At 44.7% G+C, this 17,221-nt stretch overlaps 1 long non-coding RNA gene across 1 annotated transcript; it reads left to right on the top strand.

Moving 5' to 3' along the window:
• Positions 1-1,490: 1,490 nt before the first annotated feature.
• LOC310836000 lies at positions 1,491-2,366 on the top strand. The gene is made up of 2 exons (XR_014559819.1): positions 1,491-1,571; positions 2,242-2,366. It is a non-coding gene; the product is annotated as an uncharacterized lncRNA (long non-coding RNA).
• Positions 2,367-17,221: the final 14,855 nt, after the last annotated feature.

Here is a 17,221-nt window from a genome sequence, read left to right as displayed (position 1 = left end):
GGAAAAAATGAAGGATAAAGTGCGAGACTGGTTACATTACGCTCAGATTAAAGAAGTTTTTAAAAATGACAAAAAGCTAGGGTTCCAGGTGGAGAAATCGAAGTTGGAAACTGAACTGTTAGAACCTAAGACTAAGGTACTTTCAAGAATGTATAACTTGCTGTTGAAATGGAACACACAAGACGAAATGGTTAAATCGGCTATGATAAAGTGGGCACAGGACATTGGGCATAACATTATGTTTGAGGAATGGGAAAGGTTGTGGACCACTGGGCTAAACTTTACTGCATGTAATGCTTTGAAAGAAAATATAATGAAAATGATATACAGATGGTACATGACCCCAGTTAAGCTTGCCAAAATATACCACTCGTCTGACAATAAATGTTGGAAATGTAAAGAAAATGAAGGAACATTCTTTCACCTCTGGTGGACTTGCCCTAAAGTGAAGGCCTTCTGGGAAATGATATATAATGAACTGAAAAAGGTATTTAAGTATACTTTCACTAAGAAACCAGAGGCCTTCCTTCTGGGTATTGTCGGCCAGAAGGTGTCAAAGAAGGACAGAACTTTCTTTATGTATGCAACAACGGCAGCAAGGATACTCATCGCAAAGAACTGGAAAACTCAAGATCTACCCACGCTGGAAGAATGGCAGATGCAGCTGATGGACTATATGCAGCTGGCGGAAATGACTGGCAGAATTCGAGACCTGGGAGAAGAAAGGATTGAAGAAGACTGGAAGAAATTTAAGATTTATTTACAAAATTATTGTAATTTGATGGAATGCTAAGAAGGATGCTTGATTATAAACAATTGGCCATCACTAAATTAGATGAGTATTATTAGACTATATTGTAATGATTGGTTATAAGATTACAAATAAGATGGTAATTTGCTTGAAAAATTTTATGAACAATGTAAGTGCGAGCGGATGACGCGAGGAAGTCCAAAGATGTTATGAAATTTTGTAAAGACACAAACAATGCTGTTTTTCATTTTTGTATCTCTTTTATTAAAAAAACCTAATAAAAATTTTGAAAAAAAAATAATAATTATTATTTACATCAGCCACTGATTATGATTTATGGTACACTGGGGCCCTGATTAATTTTCTATGGCATTTTGGGGCATTGATTATTGAGCATAGCAAGTCGCGGTCGCGTGGAATTCCACGTGGAGTTAGTTGCCTGAAGCCCCTTTTTAGTTGCTTGAAGCCCCTTTTTAAACTTAAGCAGGGGAAAGTTTGGTGAAAGTTTGGTGAATTGCTGCCAAGGAGTGTGGTGGAGTCTCCTTCTTTGGAGGTCTTTAAGCAGAGGCTTGACAACCATATCTCAGGAGTGCTCTGATGGTGTTTCCTGCTTGGCAGGGGGTTGGACTCGATGGCCCTTGTGGTCTCTTCCAACTCTATGATTCTATGATTCTATGAATAGCTAACGCTTTCCTTGGGGAACGTTATGCAACAGCTTATTGCTGGTCTTTCCCGCCTTTGTAAGCAGGCTGCATTGAAAGGGGCCATATACACTGGTCACTGTTTTGAAGGGGAGTGAAGAACACACACTCAAAAAAAGGTAACTTGTTAATTTAATGTTTATTTCTATGAGGAGGAGTAATTCTGAGGGGTCAAACAAAGAAATAATAAAAAGTGTCAAAAAAGGTATTTTTATAATGACGAATGCCTCATTATTAATTATTATTTACATCAGGCACTGATTATGATTTATGGTACACTTTGGGGCATGTGTAATGGGTCTGAGTTACTCGTGCGTAAACTGCCGCCTCTCTAGGCTTAATTGCCTTTTAAAACCGTTCTGACTGCACAGCCCATCTCCGCGTAGCTGTCTCAGTCGCTAGCAGAATCCGTCTGTGGGCATTTCTTAAACCTCTTCCAGCATAGAAGCTGTCTGACTCCCAGTCGCCTCCTCCTCTCACTGCGCGGGAGTCTTCTGCGCAGGGAGGGCGTGGCTAGTGGAGGGTTCTACTCACTGATGTACAGAGAAGAATCCCGGAGCTCTCTCTCCGCTTCCCCCATCTGCCCCCCTTTATCCCTGGTGTTGCGCTGATTTCCTCCCCCCTCTACCAAGCTGCTTCTCCCCCTGGTGCTGGGTCCTTTGCCTGCAGAATCTGGGAGCCTCCCCTTCGCCTCTCACTCTGATGTCAGTTCCCTGACATCGGGCATAGCAAATTTTGCTATGGAGCCCTCTGATTTCTAATTACGTCCCTGTTTTGGACCCCCGGTAGGCCAGCCATGGATAAAGGCAAGAAAAGAAAAATTTCTGAAGAAAACAGAATGTTTAATGATACATGGACAGAATCATTTGCATTCTCTACTGACAAGACTGGTTTACCAGTATGCTTAATATGTGGTGAGAAATTTGCAAACAACAAAAAGTCAAATATTGCAAGACATTTCCAGAATAAACACGCAGCCTTTGCAGAAAAATATCCAGATGGAGATGAGAGACGAAAAGCCGTTGCAGAACTTATGAGGAAGGTTGATAGGAGCAAAAATAATTTCAAGAATTGGGTGAAGTCTGCAAATTCCACAACATATGCTAGTTTTGTAGCCGCTCAGGAAATAGTCAAGCATGGGAAGCCGTTCACAGATGGAGAGTATATAAAAGAAGCATTCCTTAAGGTTTCGGAACATCTATACATGGACTTCAAAAACAAGAATGAAATTGTGCAGAAAATCAAAGACATGCCTCTGTCTGCGAAGACTGTTAAAGACAGAACCCTAAAAATGGCAGAAAACATTAGCAAACAGCAAATTCAAGACATTAATTCAGCTGTGGCGTACTCCATCGCCTGTGATGAGTCCAAAGATAAAGGTGATATTGAACAAATAGCGCTGTTCTGCCGATATGTGAACTCTTCTGGGCCACAGGAAGAACTGATTGAGCTGATACCACTAAAAGACCAAACAAGGGGTGAGGATATCTGTAAGGCTGTCCTGGACTTTTTAAGTGCTAAAAAAATAAACACAAACCACCTGGTCTCAGTGGCTACTGATGGGGCACCGAGCATGAGAGGAGCACAGAAGGGCTTTGTGGCTCTACTGCAGAAGGCACTGGGTAGAACGCTGCTGTCATTTCATTGCATCCTGCACCAAGAGGCATTGTGTGCTCAAACATTTCCCCCCCGAATGCACAAAAGTGATGGATGTGGTCATTCAGATTGTTAATAAGATAATGGCAAAGGGTTTAAACCACCGCCAGTTTCGTTTGCTATTGGATGAGGTGGAAAGCACATATTCGGACCTCCTGCTCCACAACAAGGTCCGGTGGTTGTCCAGAGGCGAGGTGCTAAAACGCTTTGTCACATGTTTGGAAGAAGTAAAAACCTTCCTGGCCAGCAAAGAGCTTACCTTTAGTGAGTTATGGGAACAGTAGGCTGCGATCCCCTCCAGCATGCTGCGTAGGCCTCTTCGGGTGAGTGCCATTAAAGCCATGTCAACGGCATATAGCAATATATTCAGACGTTTACCTTCAAGGGCTGGAGCCGATGACTTGTACTTTGCCATGTACTGGACAATGTCGTTTATATAGAAGTTAAAAAGAAATGGGGCTAGCAGGCATCCCTGTTTGACCCCTTTCCCCAATGGCAGTGGGTCCGTAAGAATTCCCGATGGGCCAGTTCTGATTTTGACTGTAGTATCTGTGTGTAACTCTCTGAGGATTTTTAAAAGCCGTCTATCAATGTCCGTTTCATATAATTTTTTCCATAGTCTATCTCTACAGATTGAGTCAAAGGCAGATGTCAAGTCAACGAAGGCCACAAAGAGTCTGCTCTTATACGCTTTTGCATATTTAGCTACCAGAGTCTGTAGTACCATACAGTGACCTATCGTATTGTGGCCCTTTCTAAATCCTGCCTGTTCCTGGTTGAACAGGTTAGAATGGTCCGCCCAGTCTACCAACTTGTTCAATAAACACCGGGTATAAAGTTTGTATGCGATGTCCAGAAGGCTTACAGGGCGGTAGTTTGCTGGATCTTGAATATCTCCCTTCTTGTAGATAGGGGCTACCACACTTAGTTTCCAGTTTGCTGGAATTTTACATGTGTTGTTTATTGCCGTAAAAAGTTTGGCCAAAAAGATGGCCCGCCATTGGGCATTTGATTTAAATACCTCAGGGGGGATCATATCCTCACCAGGAGCTTTGCCATTTTTTAATGTTTTAATTAGCTGTAGGCACTCTAATTCCGTAACAGGATCCCAACTAGCTAGATGGTCATTCTTCAATGGGAGGGACGTACTCGAATTAGCAATATTTGAGGGTGTGTATAGCTGGGGAAAGGGTTGAAACCACACATCGGATGGAATACTGTTGTTTACAATTTTTCCTTTGGATGAGACTCCCTGTGCTACTATTGCCCAAAATTTTCTATCGTCTCTCAAATTTTCTATCGTCTCTCAATTTAATTGCCTTATCAAGTGCCTCCCATTGTTCCTTCCTATAAAGGGATTTCTTGAGTTTTAAGGTGTTTTTATAGTAAGAGCGCCATCTGTGGAAATTTACCATAGATGCCAGAGTCCTCTCCTGTTTTACCTTGTTTTGTTGTTTTCTAAGCAGGGATCTTAGCTTCCGGCAGTCTTTGTCAAACCAGACCCCCGATTTGTTATATTGTTTGGGAGGCCTGGTGTTTATAAGTAATGGAAAAAGAGACTCTGAGACCCGCTGATATAGTGAAAAAGGATCAAAGTTAGGTAAAAGACACTGGTCTCTCAGAACCAATAAGTCTGGAGAGTGCAGGTGTTGTTTAATTTTAAGCTCCAGCTCGCTGTTCCATTTACGCCTGCGTAGGGCCGGTGCTTGAGGAGGGACTGCACAATGTAGATGTTGTAATCCCCCTGATTTGAGGGGAGTTAGTGAGATTGCTCTAGGAAGATGGTCGCTCTCAGTTCTGTTAAAAGTGCTGAGACCCTGTGCCCTCCCCAAAATTGTTGGAGAGACTCTGGTTTCTCTTCAGATCGTATAAATCATTCGCCTTTTACTTTATTTACACTTCAATGCTGAGAGATTACAAGCATGCATCTTGCTTCTGCGAGAGCAGAGGAGCAACTTCCTTCTCCTCGGAAACAAAGAACACCGAGAGAACAGTGAAAAACAGGAAACCAGTGTACGTCACATCCAGTCTCCCATTCCCGTGGGAAACCCAACAGTACTTCTGACTGTGGAATGCAAAACATTGTCCCGTGACAAGCACTTCGCTGCACAGTGAAGGAAGCAGAAACCAACACAGGCTGCCCGGAGCAAGAGCACATACCTCTCATCAATCTTCTTGACATGCAGAGCAGATAACGTCCGATCCGTCCCTCTGTTCCTCTGTCGGCATTCCGATTCCGTTTTTCTGGGCCCATAACCAAAAATGTGAGATTTTGATCAGCTCTGGCCCATCTGGAGCTGATATAGCAGAGTGTAGTTCGCAGACAAAAGGATGAGGAGATATTGTGCTACATGCTAATGTTTATTTACAAGCTATGCTGAGAGCATACAAACATCCATCTTCCCTCTGTGAGAGCAGAGAAGCAACTCCTTTCGACACAAAGAAACCAAGAGAACACTGAAAAACAGGAAACCAGTGTACGTCACATCCAGTCTCGCATTCCCGTGGGAACCCAACAGTAACTCTGACTGTGGAATGTAAACATTTGTCTTGTGACAAGCATTTTGCTGCTCAGTGAGGGAAATAGAAACCAACATTTTGTGGCACTTTCAGATCTGCGTACTAGACACAAGTCTTCTTTACTCATCTCCTCCTTCTTAGGAGAAAAGTGGCCAATGGTGAACAGTGGTTCTTCCAGTTCAGTGTCAGACGCATCAGATGGTCTGACTGAAGCCTTTGCTGTGTCATCACTGTCTCTAACAACAGCAGCAGCGCTGCCCACTGAGCTGGAATCCGAACTCTGATCACCCTCAGCTTCCTCTTCTACCTCATCACCATCTGCTTCTTCCACATCATCTTCATCCTCCTCTGAGTGACTCTGGAAAATTCCCACATCCCCCCCCCCCCTACTTAGGATTGTACTCAACACTCTTTGTGAACCTTGCCTAGAATGCACCTGTACAGTGTGGTGTCAGAAAATGCTTCAGCAGTACTATCTACCTGGTAACCTGTCACCATTGGTGTGTCTGCTGGGTTTGCATCAACCAATTTCAACCTGGTTAATATATCAGCAATTTTCTGTGTTTGGTGTACCAGAAAATTACCTGATTGGATTTAGAGTCAGTCATGAATACTCTGTATGCACCTTTTTCATACCCCATGAACAAACCATGTGCCCCATGCTTCCCAAGCTTGCTGCTCTGTGGGGTGTGTACCCACATGTCAGAACCAAAGATTCTCATGTGCTTGACGTAAGGTTTCTTACCAAACATCTTCTCGTAGGGAGTACAACCAATAGGTGATGACAGTCTCATGTTATAGGAATAAAGGAAGCATGATAAAGCTTCACCCTAATATTTTTCAGGGAGATTGGCATCATGCAACAAGGTTTTAAGGCCTTGAAGCAAAGTCTGGTTTGCTCGCTCACAAAGTCCATTCTCCCATGGAGATCTAGGACTTGAGAGGCCATGCTGGATTCACTTCTCAGTCAGGAAAGCCTCAAACTGCTAAGAAGTGAATTCACCGCCTCGATCAGTAAACAAACAGCCAATGTGTTTGTTGTGAGCATTCTCCAACCAAGCACAGAATGCCTTGAACCTAGGAAACGCTTCAGACTTCTGATGAAGCATAAACACACGAATGTACCTGGGAAATGAATCAATTAAAACCATGAAGTACGTTGCTCTACCCAAAGAGGGCGCAAGTGGACCAACCAGGTCTGCGTGGACTAGCTGATAGGTTTTGGAAGCCTGTCTGCTAGACACCTTGCCTTTCAGAGCAACCTTCACCTTGTTCTCTGCACAAGATACACATTTCATGTGAAACTTACAGGGCTTGATGTTCAAACCCTAAACCAACCCAGGCATCTTGGCCAGTGCCTGCCAAGACATGTGACCAAATTTTTGGTGCGCCTTGTGAATACAGCCTGCATGAAGAACTTAGTTTGTGCAACACAACAAGATTCAACATTAGACACATCAACAGCATTGTCATCATAAATTATCAAGAACAAGCCATCTATAAACTTCACATGCAAAATGTCCTTTTTGCCCTTCCTGATGACACAGACGCTCTTCTTGAAGGAAATCTCAAAGCCTCGCCCAGTCAGCTGTGGGACGCTGAGCAAATTGTCTGCAGAATCTGGAACATAAAGTATTTTGCTGATGGTTGTGTGCAGACTTGCCAGTTTCACTGTCCTGACTCCTGCAATTCTCAACGTCTTTCCATCAGCCTGTTGGATCTCTCCATCCTGAGGCATGAAGGAGATAAACAGGTGCCAATTTGCCCAGATGTGCCTCGTAGCTCCAGAATCCACAATAAATCTGCCTTTGGCCTTTGTAGAAGCAGTGCCAGCAAACAAAGCCTTGTTTTCCACTGGATTGGGCTGCTGCTTGCCCCCCCCCCTGCTCCTGGCCATCTGCAGGCTTTTGTCTCTGCTTACCTTTCGCCTTCCGGCCTCTGCGAAGATGACCTTGATTCTCACAGGAAACAGAGCTCTCAGCTGCCGACTCCTTGGCTCCCCCTGGAGGCTGGAATGCTGTCTGGGATGACGTCACAGTCAGCTCCCCCTGCAGCTTGCAACCGGTGCCCTCTGCATCCCTGCAACCTCTCGCAATCTGGGAAACAGCCAGGACCTCCAACGCAGTCAAACTCTGTGCTGGAAACGCTGCCAGATGGGCTACTTTCAAAGCATTCCACATCTGACTTGCTGTCGTGTTGCCAGCCAGTGGTACAATTTCCTCCAGAGAGACGGACAAGACGATCACATCTATGGCCCTTGAATCATCGGCCCTCCATCTATCTGTCAGAGGAACTGGAGGGGCTTCAGACACAGTGTGCCACACTCCAAACTGTCTCAACTGGCCCTCACAGTACCTTGCCCAGGTCTGATAGTTGTGGCCATTTAGCTTTGGGCACGGAACCCCATCTGAGGCTTGTAAAAGCTCCATTTCAGCTCTTTACTTCAGCCAAAACAAACAAAAAAAAAATTCCTTCCAGTAGCACCTTAAAGACCAACTAAGTCAGTTCTTGGTATGAGCTTTCGTGTGCATGCACACTTCTTCAGATACCGTGATTACTTCAGCCGTGAGCCTTATTCTCTTCAAAAGCTCCTTATCTTTGGCAGGTCATAAATTACGAGGCCTGCTTGTTTCTCTCTGCCAGCCTAATTACTTAGCTCGGACATCAAAGACTCTGCCGCGGCACAGAAAAGCCTCCCTTTTCCACACATACCTCTCGCAGTCTTCAGCAGTCTTACTCTCCTGTAAGTGCCGTGAATCTGGGCCCGAAACCTGTTGTTGGGATACTGCCAGGGAGACGGAGGCATCAGTCAGGCCTCCAATTCGCCTCCAGACGATCACCAGTCTCCCGTGGAACAGCATCAGTCAATTAGTGACACAAGTGTCACAGACATTCCAAGATTCGTGCACACCCTTTTCAGCAGTCTCCACAACAGAAGATTCAGACAGGAAAGCATAGTTACAGCTTTATTCAACGTAGATCAGAACAAAGGAAAAACATGACTGCTTGCCTCCGTGTCCAGGAAAACAGCCGGAACATAAGCTATATACAAAACGGAAGTTCCCAGCAAGACAGTGCTAGGAGTAAACAGGCATGTGATACACAACAATCATGCCTGACCATTTAAGGTGGAACGGAAATATCCTAACATCTATGTCCACTTGTAAGCTAGTGCGGTTCACCCCGGTGACGGCTAGCCCCAGTGGTCCAAACCATGCCAATCCCAGTAAGCTAACGTAGGGGCCCTTGACCACAAGCAAGTCCAGTTGCCGCATCCACCCTCGATATTGCACCCTGAAGGTCCCCACCCCCATTGTGGCGACCTTACGTTTCTGGAAGTCCCAGAGGGTGAATGGAGCCTGCCTGAGTTTGGGACCCCCACTAGGGCACAGTTTCCTTAAGGTCCTTGCCAAGATTATGGCTAGAGTTGAAGCCGTGTCAAGCTCCATGCGGCACAGGGCCCCCTCTATCTGTACCTCTACATAAATTTTCTCTGCGTTGGGGTGGGGCAACTGGTATACCTGACAGTCCGTGAGCTCCGTCGAGTTGCCTTGGTGCATTGGGCCCCGGGACCTGGGGCTCTTGGATCGGTCCTCTGATGCCTGGTGTCGGGTGGGCCGAGCCCGACACACCCGGGCGATGTGTCCCAATTTTCTGCACTGCCTGCACTCTGCGTTGCGAAAACGGCAGGTCCTCCTCTCATGACTCTCCCCGAAGCTTGTGCAGTTCCCTCCTTCTCGTTGAGGCGGCTGTGGTTTGTGCGCTGCTTGAGTGTGCCGCTATACTTGGTGCACCTCCTCCCTGTCGGATTCTGAGTCGTCAGCGAGGTCTTCGTGGTGGACGCTCGGTTGGGACGGCAGGCTCGGCCGTGCCTCTTGCATCAACCTCTCAGCAGCTTCCGTTGCCAGGGCCTCCTCCAGAGCAACCTGGAACGTTAGGTCCTTCTTGGTGTAGAGGCGTCATTGCAGCTTCTCATCCTTCAGGCCACCGACGAGGCGGTCATGAAGCATGTTCTCCAACTCTGAGAAGTTGCAGAACCGGGTGGCTTGGCGGAGGGAGGTCACAAACCCAGTTATGGTTTCCCCAGGGGCTTGCCGCTTTGTGTAGAAGGCATTTCGACGAGCCACCACCGAGGGCTGTGGCGAGAAGTGCCCCTTCAGCCGTTCCATCATTGTTTTGTAAGGAACAGTAGCGATGTCTTCAGGCACAAGGAGAGCCCAGGCGATTTCGAACATCTCCTCTCTGCAGACGCTGAAGAATATTGCCCTCTTCTTGGCGTCGTTGGTGACCCCTTTGGCTTCTAGGAGGAAGGTGAAATGGGAGGCATACGCTTCCCAGTCTCTGGATGCTCGGTTGAACAGCGAGAAGCTGCTGTCGGTTGCCATTCTGAGTTCCTTGGGTCCCGGAGCTGAAGCCTGGATGCACGGTGCGAGGCAGTCAGCTCAGCGGGATCCCACCTTCATCGCTAGTGAAATATACTCAGAGTCGAGTGTGGATTTCATGCTCTTTATTCAGCTCATAGTGCAAGGAAATGAAAGTTCTGTTGGGTGTAGTGAAGGGTTAACCTTCTGTGCCTCGAGCCTGAGAGGAGGCGCGTACAAGGGAAGTACGCCAGGATGTGACGAAAGCAGCTTGGAATGCTGTGAGCTGAGTGGAAAGCGAAAGCAGTTTTGTTGCGTCGCTGCACTGAGAGAGAAGGACGCAGAGCAAAATGCAGCTACACTCTGATGGCTGTTATGGATTGTAAATACGCTGTTTTGTTTTCCAATAAAGAGGTATTAGGATAGAAGAAACGTCTGGACTTTTTTTTTTTACTGCCCTTTCACACACAGACGCTGTGTAATTCTGCTAATTGCTTTACGACCGCTCCAAAGCCACACTGCGTAAACAGAAGCAGCAGAGACTCGCAGGGGAGCGTGGCTGGACGCCATACAATAAAGCAATAAATCTATCGGAAGAAGTCCCCCCACAATATCTGCTTTATATACATTATTTACACAATGGGCCGCACATGATTGGCTAATTCCGGGATTCTCCTGTAGTAGGCCAATCAGGTTGTGGATTCACTTCCACCTAGAGCTGCATTGGGTGGCTCCTGTGGACCACCTTCCCTGGAGTCCACCACGTGTTTTTAGAAAGTGGACAGGATCAGTGGTGAATTGTGCCCAGCATGACTTCAGATTGGTCATAGTACATTTGATTGGCTGCAGGGGTGTACGAAGGGGGGCGCCCCAGGTGACAAGATGAGGGTGGGTGCACAGTGTAGAGCAGCTGAGGACGTGCACAGTCAGTACGGTCGCCACGTGAGCTGCTGCTTCCAAAGCAACATCTTAAAAAATCTGCACAGCCATTCAGTGGTGGAGAAACCCTCTCTGGCACCCGGAGCAGGGCGTTGAGGGGTGGGGCGAACCGCCCGGCGGTGCATGCACAACATCTTTACGGACTGTGCACGCACGGTGCCCATACAGATTGCACACACGCGGCAGCCCATATGGGTGCCGGAAAGGGTTCCTTTTTTATAATATTTATTATTTTCCATACATAAACATAACAGAAGAAAAAGCCAACAATAATAAAGAAAAAAGAATGAAACGGAAAAAGAAAAAAGAACATAAAATATATCAAATCACCACATAAACTGAAACTTAATTAATTACTCAAAATCCATCTTTATAAACATATTACTTGACTTCCTCAAATGTCTTCCATCTGAGTTTCTTAGTAATTACCGTATTTTTCCCTCTATAACACACAGATTTTTTCTCCTAAAAAGGAAGGGGAAATGTCTGTGCGTGTTATTGAGCGAATGTGTGGTCCCTGGAGCCAAATGGCAAAAAAAATCAGGCAAAAATCAAATCGCGCGTCTCGGAGAAGGGAAACCTGAAAAGAGGAAGCGGCTGCTTTCCTGCATTCTGCCTCAGGGTCTTACTGCCCACCCTCCTCTGTTTCCTTGCTGTGTTTGCTCAAACGGAACAAAGAGCAGGGAAAGCCCCTCCCCTCCAGGCAGGCAGAGGGGAAAGCAGAGTGCTGCTGAAAACATGCAGGAGAGAGAGAGAGCACGCAAGCTGGCTGGCTTGGGTGGGTAGGTGAGGGAAAACTTTTGCCTTCCTTTCCTCCCTCCCGTTATACCCCTCTCCTGCATTCTTAGCCAGCTGCTTCTCTGCACACCCCTCTCGTGCTCCTTGTCCGTTCTGTGTTTTTCCTTCCCTCCCCACTTAAAATGTGATTAAAAAGCATGGATCCACATGGATCCTCAGGATCTTTGCATTGGGTCACCCCAAATTCACCATCAGATCACATAGCATGTCCATGTCTACAGCCTGCCCCCCAAAAATCACGCACCCACTGTTGCCTGGGGCTGCAATGGTGCAAAAACGTGGTTAAAAAGCATGGATCTACATGGATCCTCAGGATCTTTGCATTGGGTCACCCCAAATTCACCATCAGATCACATAACATGTCCATGGCTACAGCCTGCCCCCCCCAAATCACGCACCCACTGTTGCCTGGGGCTGCAATGGTGCAAAAACGTGGTTACAAAACATGGATCCACATGGATCCTCAGGATCTTTGCATTGGGTCAGCCCAAATTCACCATCAGAGCACATAGCATGTCCATGGGTACAGCCTGCCCCCCGCAAATCACACACCCACTGTTGCCTGGGGCTGCAATGGTGCAAAAACGTGGTTACAAAGCATGGATCCACAGGGATTCTCAGGATTTTTGCATTGGGTCACCCCAAATTCACCATCAGATCACATGTCTGTGGCCACAGCATGAAGCACAAAAATGATACATCCACTGTTTCATTCAGAATGTTTTTTCCCTTGTTTTCCTCCTCTAAAAACGATGTGCGTGTTATGGTCAGGTGCGTGTTATAGAGCGAAAAATACGGTATATATAGCAGTTTCCAATATCATTATTTCATAAAACAATATCACAGTCATAATCATATTTTCTAACTTTTCTTATTGTACATTTTCTTATTTATTTATTTAATCCCAATTTAATCCTAGGCCTAATTGATTATTTCAAGTGGTTACATATCTTTAATATTACAATATTTATTCAAATAGTCTTTAAATTTCTTCCAATCTTCTTGGTATTCCTCTTCTTTCTGGTCGCGGATTCCCCGGGTGAGATCAGCCAGCTCCATAAACTCCATCATCTTCATCTGCCATTCTTCTACCGTTGGTAGTTCTTGTGTTTTCCATTTTTTGGCTAGTAAAATCCGTGCAGCAGTTGTGGCATACAAAAATACCTTTACATTTTTTTTGGCAGTTCACAACCTGTTATTCCAAGGAGAAAGGTCCCTGGTTTCTTCATAATAGTATATTTCATCATTTTTTTAATTCATTATAATTTTTTCCCCAGAAGTCTTTTACCTTGGAGCAAGTCCACCACATATGATAGAAAGTACCTTCCTTTTCTTTACATTTCCAACATAAATTATCACAATTGTGGTAGATCTTCGCCAATTTAACAGGGGTTAAGTACCATCTATACATCATTTTCATAACATTCTCTTTTAACATTGTAAACACAGTGAACATAACCCCTTTCTTCCAAAGTCTCTCCCAATCCTCCATCATTATATTATGTCCCACATCTTGTGCCCAATCAATCATAACTGACTTTACTTGCTCATCTTTTATATGCCACTCCAATAAAAAACTATACATCTTAGACATGTTCTTAACATTAGTATCTAACAACTCCATTTCCAATTTGTTTTTTTCAGTTGCAAAACCTTTTTTCTTGTCAATCTTAAATAGTTAATTAATTTGGTAATATTTACTTTATCTTTAATTTGTTCAAATGATTTTAACTTAAATCCCTCACCATCATCTACCAGTAAATCTGAATATCTCAACCATTTATTTTCCATATTTAGCATTTTTTGAGCCTGCGCTTCCATTGGTGAGATCCATTTGGGTGTTTTTCTTACCAAAAGGTCCTGGTATCTAGCCCACACATTGTAGAGTGCCTTCCTAATTATATGATTCTTGAAACCACTATGGGCCTTTATTTTGTCATACCAAAGATATGCATGCCAACCAAACCTATTGTCCAATCCCTCTAAGTCCAAAATATCTTCATTTTCTAGATTAATCCAGTCTTTAATCCAGCAGAAGGCTGCAGCCTCAAAATATATCTTTAAATCAGGCAGGGAAAAAGCCCCTCTTTCTTTTGTATCCGTGAGTAATTTATACTTGATTCTCGGTTTTTCCCCCTGCCAGATAAATTTGGACAGGGCCTTCTGCCAGTCTTTGAAACATTTGACATTATCAATAATAGGTAAAGTTTGAAGCAAAAACAGCATTTTTGGGAATACACTTATCTTAACCACCGATATTCGACCCATAAGTGAAAATTTAAAATTTGACCAGATCTCTAAATCTCCTTTTATTTCATTCCATACTTTCTCATAATTATCTTTATACAAATTCAAATTCTTCGCAGTTAGATTCACACCGAGATATTTAACATTCTTTGGAAATGCTAGGCCTGTTTTTTCTATAAGGGGTTTCCTGAATCATGTCCAGTGCTTTCACTGCACTGGTCTCTGGATCCTGTAAAGTTAAAACCAAATCATCAGCAAAGGCTTTTAATTTATATTGTTTAGTTCCTACTACAATGCCCTTTACTTTCTCTTCTTTCCTCAGACTGTTCAGCAATACCTCCAGGACCAAAATAAATAACAGAGGGGAAAGTGGGCACCCTTGCCTGGTTCCCTTTTCAATTTTAATTTCTTCCGATACAACATTATTAACAATAATTTTAGCTTTTTGTTCAGAATAGATCGCTTTAAAAATTGTTGAACAACCTCAATACTTTCCAATTTTTTCCCCATAAAAAGCCAAGAAATATTATCAAAGGCTTTCTCTGCATCAATAAACAATGCTTTAATATTCCTTTTAGCCTCTAATCTTTCCAGAATATCCACTATGTTTCTGATATTATCTTTCATATATCGTCCAGGCAGAAAACCTGCCTGGTCTTTATGTATATATTCTGTTAGAACTTTTTTCAATCTATTAGCCAATATATTTGCAAATATTTTATAATCCACATTAAGTAATGAGATTGGTCTATAATTCTTTACATCTGATCTATCTTGCTCAGATTTCGGTATCAGAGTTATAATAATAATAATAATAATAATTTATTATTTGTACCCCGCCCATCTGGCTGGGTTTCCCCAGCCACTCTGGGCAGCTTCCAACAGAGATGAGAAATACACTAAAATGTCACATATTAAAAACTTCCCTGAACAGGGCTGCCTTCAGATGTCTTCTGAATGTCAGGTAGTTGTTTATCGCTTTGACATCTGATGGGAGGGCATTCCACAGGGCGGGCGCCACTACCGAGAAGGCCCTCTGCCTGGTTCCCTGTAACTTGGCTTCTCGCAGTGAGGGAACCGCCAGAAGGCCCTCGGAGCTGGACCTCAGTGTCCGGGCAGAACGATGGGGGAGGAGACGCTCCTTCAGATATACTGGACCGAGGCCATTTAGGGCTTTAAAGGTCAGCACCAACACTTTGAATTCTGCTCGGAAACGTACTGGGAGCCAATGTAGGTCTTTCAAGACCGGTGTTATATGGTCTCGGCGGCCGCTCCCAGTCACCAGTCTAGCTGCCGCATTCTGGGTTAGTTGTAGTTTCCGGGTCACCTTCAAAGGTAGCCCCACGTAGAGCGCATTGCAGTAGTCCAAGCGGGAGATAACCAGAGCATGTACCACTCTGGCGAGACAGTCTGCAGGCAGATAGGGTCTTAGCCTACGTACCAGATGGAGCTGGTAAACAGCTGCCCTGGATACAGATTTGACCTGTGCCTCCATGGACAGCTGTGAGTCCAAAATGACTCCCAGGCTGCGCACCTGGTCCTTCAGGGGCACAGTTACCCCATTCAGGACCAGGGAATCCTCCACACCTGCCCGCCTCCTGTCCCCCCAAAACAGTACTTCTGTCTTGTCATATATGTGTCTCTCCAGGTTTCAGGTGTCCTCTCCCCTCTCAATATCTTATTACAAACCTCTGCCAAAGGTTGAATTAACCAGTCTATGAAAGTTTTATAATATTTGGCAGATAATCCATCCGGTCCTGGGGCCTTGCCCAATGCATCTGGTTTATTGCTGTCTCAACCTCCTGTCTTGTAATCATGTTATTGAGTAGTGATCTTTTATCTCCGGGAATTTTCTGCAGTTCATTTGTCCTAAGAAATTGCTCAATTTTATCTTTATCTTCTTTACCTTATTTATACAGCTGTTTAAAATATTTCTGAAAGCATTTTCTAATATCCCCAGGGTTTTCCACAGATTTTCCCTCTGATACAATATTTGTGATCGTATTTTGTTTCTGTCTTTTTTAATTGCCAAGCCAACAATCCACATTTGTTTGCAGATTCAAAGTTTCTCTGTTTCATTAATTTTATTTTCCATTCTATTTCTTGATTTATAATTTGAGAAAATTGAATCTGCAAAACTTTAATGTCTTTTTGTATCTGTTGGTTTTTCGGCTTTGATCTTGAATTCTTTTCTTTCTCTTTGATTTGAAATTTTTTCATTTTGTAACTTTTTCTTTATAGCATGTGAGGAGAACCTGAGCTTACAGCTCAGAGTGTACGCCCTGCCTACAATTTGGGAGGGGGGAGATTCTGCGTCATATCCGAGAGTCTCCAGCCTTTGTTCTTTTTCTCTACTTTCGCTTTTGAGGAGAGTGGACATGTTTTCACGATGCTGTTCGACAATGGATAGTCTGCTGTAAATAAAAAACTGCTTCTAGCTGCTAATATCCTGAGTGGACTTTATTTAAGCACACTGAAGAAAGCACTTGAGTTTGCAGCTTTCTCTGAGCGCTGCTTAACTCTGCCTTTGCTCAGAGCATCGGAATGTAGCCCTTTGAAGTCCGGAGGCCTGGCTGGTAGCTGCGCAGCCGAAGCGGGCTGGACGCCAAGGCTTATCTGAGCAATAAATCTTCTTCAGGTTATGGATGACAGTTACTGCAATTACAGGAAGCTGCTTTGAAGCCTGCTTTGAAGTGCTGTGTGCTGTAAAAGGCTGTGAAAGTTGAGAAGCTGCTGTTTTTGCTGCCGGAAGAAAAAAATCCTGCTTTGAGGCTTTGCCTGGGAGAAAGCAAGGAAACTGGCTGAAATGCTGTGTGCTGCAAAGAGCCACTGGAGGCCTCTCCTTTGAAGCTGGCTGGTCCTCGTGAGTACTTCAAAGCCCCAATGGGAGCACTGGGGGAGGAGATGGCTGAGCTCCAGAACTTTTATGATGTCCCGTTTGAAAAGCTCACAACCCAGTCCTGGGATATCTGGGTTAGGAGAGTAAGGGGGTGGTTTTTGGCCACAGGGCTCTGGAGTATAGCCCAGAAGGAGCCGGCCCCACCCATGCCAGTTGCTGCTGAAGATGGTGCAGCAGACCTGGAAGCTGCTTTGCTGGAAGATAGAGAGCAGAGAATGCAAAGAGAGCTCTGCATGTTGAGAGCAAGTGTGGACGCTTTGCTGTTGCCCCACCTGAAGGGCGTTGAGTCTGTGGAGTCTTTGTGAAAGCTCAGCAGGAGCCTATGGCTGGGAGAAAGCCGAGAGCAGGG

Source organism: Podarcis gaigeae, assembly GCF_964106915.1.
Source record: "Podarcis gaigeae genome assembly, chromosome: W".
In the NCBI taxonomy this organism is placed as follows: domain Eukaryota; kingdom Metazoa; phylum Chordata; class Lepidosauria; order Squamata; family Lacertidae; genus Podarcis; species Podarcis gaigeae.
This window is presented reverse-complemented; position numbering and strand designations above follow the sequence as displayed.